Source organism: Cryptomeria japonica, chromosome 1 (assembly GCF_030272615.1).
Source record: "Cryptomeria japonica chromosome 1, Sugi_1.0, whole genome shotgun sequence".
In the NCBI taxonomy this organism is placed as follows: Eukaryota; Viridiplantae; Streptophyta; class Pinopsida; order Cupressales; family Cupressaceae; genus Cryptomeria; species Cryptomeria japonica.
In genome coordinates this window covers 503,910,233-503,915,896 of record NC_081405.1, presented here as the reverse complement: position 1 = coordinate 503,915,896, position 5,664 = coordinate 503,910,233, and the positions used below count along the sequence as shown (strand labels likewise).

At 35.6% G+C, this 5,664-nt stretch overlaps 1 pseudogene; it reads right to left on the bottom strand.

Annotated features, from left to right (window-relative positions):
- Positions 1-548: 548 nt before the first annotated feature.
- On the bottom strand, positions 549-2,838 carry LOC131078157 (wall-associated receptor kinase 2-like; annotated as a pseudogene).
- Positions 2,839-5,664: the final 2,826 nt, after the last annotated feature.

Sequence of the window (5,664 nt, the reverse complement as noted above, 5' to 3'; positions counted from 1 at the left end):
CTGTGTATATGTGCATGGTTTTTATATGTTCTCTATTCTTTTGTTTAAGTTGTCTCGAGATTTTGCAATTTAATGAAGTAGATAGATATTGTTGCTTACATCTTCTGCGAATTGGCATTAGGAGAGCGTTTCCACACCGTAACTTTCCTTACACTTTTAAGTCAAAGCATATTTATGACAATGAATTTGATAATATGAACTTAAAACCTAATTTTCAAACAAAGACTTACCAAATAAACTATTATAACCTTCTCAGTTGGAGAGAATATATTTTCCAATATGGATCGCATATTCGGCAGGAAAACATATATATTTTAAAACACTGTGCAATAATGGTGTCGATGCATACCAAATTGTTTGCAAGGAATCTTTATTGTTTATATTTTTTAGTTATTTGAATTACAAAAATAAAGAGTTTTATGACTAAGTAAACTGTGCAGCATATTCTACGAAGAAAGTTCAAAATTTCACATACATTGGCCTGTCGGCCAAATTGACAATTGGTGTGTCTTCATTTCAAAGTCAGCATTCATCTACGGCCATTTATGTTATCTGAGAATCTTTGAAACACTAAATGACAGAAGCTCACTGTGTGGGTATAGGTCCGTCATTCCAAATGTATGTTCCCCATTTAATAGAAGGGAAACAAATTCTTCTTCATTTTGTTTTGCATCAGACTTCAACCATGCGTGCGGCCTTGCCCGCCCTCTAATCCAAAGTAGCTCCTGAACCACCTCTTTCATTGTCGGCCTCTTCTCACCCTCCACGCTGAGACAATCTTTTGCTAAATTTTGCCACTTTCTCCATAGATTCCATGTTCCCGGCCTCCTCGCTAGTGAGTTGAGAATCTAAAATTTAAATCAGATTGTACATTTTCATTGTATTGAGGAAATAAATGGCCAAATTGCTCTCGTTCTTTGTTCTTTCAAAGGAAACAAGCTTCAACTCTGTCAAAAGTTCCACCAACACAACCCCAAAGCTGTAGTAAGCTGAACTGTTTGAAAGTATTCGGGATCCAAATATCCCATTGTGCCTTGCACAAGTGCGGTGATGTGTGTTTGGTCCATTGGAACAAAGCAAGACAAGCCAAAGTCTGCAACTTTGGGAGTATACACATTGTCAAGCAGAATGTTGGAAGTTTTCCCATCTCTGTGTACAATGGGTATTGACGCAGCACTATGCAAGTATGACAATGCTTCTGCAGTTTCTGTAGCGATGCGTAGGCGGTTTTCCCAGTGAAGGCGCTCCTCATCTTTGTCACCATATAGATGATCAGATAAAGTGCCATTAGAAACATATTCATAAACTAACAGAGGAACGGAAGTCTCAAGGCAGCAGCCAAGTAACTTCACCACATTTCTGTGATTTATCTGATTCAAAATAACAATTTCATTGATAAAATCATCGATTTCTTTGGAATCGACTTCTTTAGAATTAGCCTTCTTGATAGCCACAAGAATCCCATCCAGAAGAGTGCCCTTGTAAACCGTGCCACAGCCACCGGATCCCAGGATTAAATTTGAAGAAAAAATTTCAGTTGCTTTCTCAACCTCATCCAAAGAAAAGATTCTAACCCCATCTGTTTGTGTTGAAATTAGTCTCTCCAAATGAGTTCCTCCATTTCGATGAAAGTTTTTCTATTTGACAAGCCCGCCCTTTTTCGCTTCAAAATGAAGAGCACAAGACCGCCACTGATAAGCATGACCACTAGAGTCACACATACTCCTGCACTCCAAAACACAAGATTTAACATTTTGAAAATTACAAGAAACAGTGCATACAACTTGTTCAAGGCTGCAAAACATTTGCTTCAAATTTGTACCTATGCCGACAGGTAAAATATGAAAATTTCTAGTAGAACAACGGGTGCCATCCTTAGTGCCATCTCCATAGCCTCTGGCGCAAGAGCATTTGTATGATCCCTCTGTGTTTTCACATTTCCCTCCCTCGGAAGAAGGGTAACAGTCATTACCAGGGTCTAAACATTCATCGATATCTGCAACGGTTTGAAACAAAATGAAAACAATTTACTCTTGAAAAGCATTCGATGATTCCTCGGAGATAAATAAATCCACAATACAAATACAAGACCTGTGCAGCGGGTTCCGTTCAAGTACCCGTCTCCCTCAAAACCAGGCTTACAATTGCAAAGATACCCTGATACCACATCATTGCACTCTGCCTGGGGAACACACTGATATGAACCCTTTGTTTTCGCTGAGGCGCAGGTATCATTTGGAATACTCCAATTTAGGCTTATGGAGGCATAGGTAAAATTTAAGTTGGGGGTATCTGATTTAGAAATCAAACTCCAGCAATACCAGCATGATTACATCTTATCCCATGCGTATCTTCTGCTATCGAGAGATTTGATACAGAGACGAGATAGTCTGTGTAATTTGCAGGCACAGAAGCTTGGCAGCAACCATCCCCATTGCAGCTCGCAAAAGTGGGAGAATCACGACAAAATGATATGCATCCACCCACAACATCCCTTTTATCGTCCTCAACCTTTAAAAATAACCCTAAAGTGTCACACCCAACAGCAAAGAATCTGTTCTGTGTAGAAAGTCGAAATGGCCCTTTGTCAGAAATTCTGATTTCTAGCGTATCCTGTTTGCCTAGACAATTGAAAGTGGAAGCGGGGAATTGGGTTGCATTAATAAGGAGATGATCGCGAGAGAAATTCAAAATTTGTACTTCCCCTGAAGGAATGGACAAAAATGGAATAGGCTGTGTACTTCCAAAGTTCTGATTCTGTGTGCAGTTGATTTCAAAGCCTAGCAAACCACAACTCTTTCCATTTCCTACAATTGAAAAAGGGTAGGGAATGTCCATCTCTCCACACTTGTCAAAAACATCTATCTACTTTGAGCTCAGAAATATGCATAAAACAGTATATATATACTATCCATTGTATTAGAGTTATCCTCGATAAGGTCACATGAAATCTGACCAGAGTTATCAGACAAGGCAATTGCTTATTCTACAATAGCAACCATTGTTGGCAATCTCCCTGTTTTATACTGTTGGTGAAAAATCGTATGTATTCCATCGGCCGAGATCGCAGAGGAAAAGGTCATATGAATACCAAAGACTAAGTAATGTTGAAAGCAAACAAGAACAGGCAGAGCAGGCAAATACACTCCCAGGCCAAGGGATAATCTTGAAATTGAGACCAAGTCATGGCAGTAAACATGGACTTGAGCTTTTTAATGGCTACCAATTCTTGCTTAGTAGCAAATTATATTTAAATCGAATAAAATACATTCACAAGCAATGCGTCCATCAGCATACAGACAGATAAAATGCATACTTTAATGGCCGACGTAATTGCAATTCTATTACGTCATCCTTTCGATTAAAATATACGCTAAATTTAGAAAAAAAAATTAAGGAAAACTCTTTCAAATTATGTTACTGTCAATAGGTCTTTGGTAATTACTGTCAATAGGTCTTTGGTTTATTAGTGAAGTTGAATGACTCTAAATGAACTTACTAAGATCAAGTCTTGTTGAAGGCGCCAACATATTAAGGGATGAGGTCAGGATCGTGCCTCCAACGAATTTGGGGAAAATTAGATTTGTTAGCTAGGAATTTTAAAGTGGAGAATGTAAGCATTTTAGAGGCCAAGACAAGACGTCGAAAATGTCTATGCACCACTTAGGACGTGCTTTTGACTGTATTTATTAATTAATGAATTATTTTTTTAAAATGTATTTTGAATTTTAATTAAATACATCGAGAGGCGTATATAATGTCAGAAATTCGTGTAAACAAATGTACTATTAATTTTTTTTACAAAATATAATACATAATAGATTTAGTTATCCACAAGTGTTTTACGAAGCAACTAGTTTTTTCATCTGGAGAAGATGAGATCAATCTCACAATATCACGACATTCATTCCATTTTTTCCAGTGCTTTGTGGCAAATAGCTATTCATATTAAGATAATGGACCCTGTTTTCCAATATCCATGAGAAACGTAGAAGTTTTTATCTACCATCAGATAAGATTATACAAGCTTCCCTTCCTTTAGATTACCTCCCTTATCTATAACAAAATTGGCAAGTTTAGGTAAGACAACTTTTCATCATCGATCAGATAAGATTAACAATAGTACTATAAACATCTGTTTGTGTCTATTTGCATCTGCAATAAATTGTCAAGATAATAAGTTTATATTCTCATTGATCCAAAGAATCATTTCATTACATAAGAATCACGTTTCTTTTGTAATCGAAGTGTTTTTGTTTAAACATGCCGAAACTTTCATTCGAAGTTTGTAGGGAAAGATTATTTTTTTTATTTTTTGTATGTAAAATAGGATTTCTTGATTTATTTGTTTTCAATTGTTTTTTTGTATAAAATAAGGTTTCTTGGTTATAGTTGTCTTGTGTACAAGTTTTAATGACACTTGCAATTTCTTTTCCTACGTCTCAAATTCTGGATGCACAATTTTTTGATGTTTCCAATTTACAAATATATCAACTTCATCCTTGCAGTTGTCTCCTCTCAAACCTATTTCTTCAAATTTAAAAATATTTTTTAAAACCATACAATCGCTAGGATATAATCAAGTCCAAATATGTAACACATATGAAAAATATACTTAAAACATAATCACAATCTAATTTAATTTTTATTATAATTTGATTTTAATGATTAATATAAGTTTATATAATTTTATATTTATTTTTATCTAGATAGATTTAAAAAACTATTATCACTATGGTTTGCGCCCTAGCTAAGCCTAGACTCAACTAACCTGTGACACATGGGACTACCTCCAGGTTGTGGGTACCCTATGATAGAAGTAGACCTCTAGAGAGGGTTGGTTCCCTTAAAATTTTCCTAAACTACCAATTTTTTGACAGAGAAAAGGGATAGACGATACTTTGAAAATGAAATCCTACTACTAACTCGAGGTGATGCACCAAGATGTTTTGTTTTTTGATGTTTTGAGATGACTGAGTACAACTAGATCAACTCAGAAAAACAACTATTGTTCATAGCTTATTTGTACTTAAGTGGACCATAAACATTTCATATGAAGGGTGGCTTATTTCAGCTACATATAGATGATAAATTTCGTACAATATTGCCTACTGAAACTAATTTTCTACACAACATATAACTTGATCAACACTTAAGACTAATTGCCAACAAACATTGCATAAATGAATGAAATAAAACCAAAGGACTAAAATATTCACAATAGATTTCATAAAATCATACAACACAATAAGATACGACAATAGAATGAGCAGGAACAACAGTCTTTCTCATTGATTTTGTAGAAGAATCATATTACAATGCACAACAAACTTGAAATAACTCCAAAAAGTTTGAGTTACAAGGCCTATTTCATTGTTGTTCATAAAGAGAATGGCAAGAACTGACTAAAAATGAATTGTGAGTTTTCCTTTTAATGAAGTGCTACTCCTAAAATTTGAAATTCAAAATTCTGGATCCTTTAGGCTTGATGACTTAGCTAGCTTGTTGAGTTGGCAGCTTCATGTGCTCCAAATTAGGTACTTGACTGGTTGAGAATTTGAAATCAAACTTGCTTGGGCGGATGGCCTTGAAAATCCCCCAAAATCAGGGATAGAACAGAGGCTTACTGACTAATAACTGCCTCTAAACTCTCTAGAACTAATG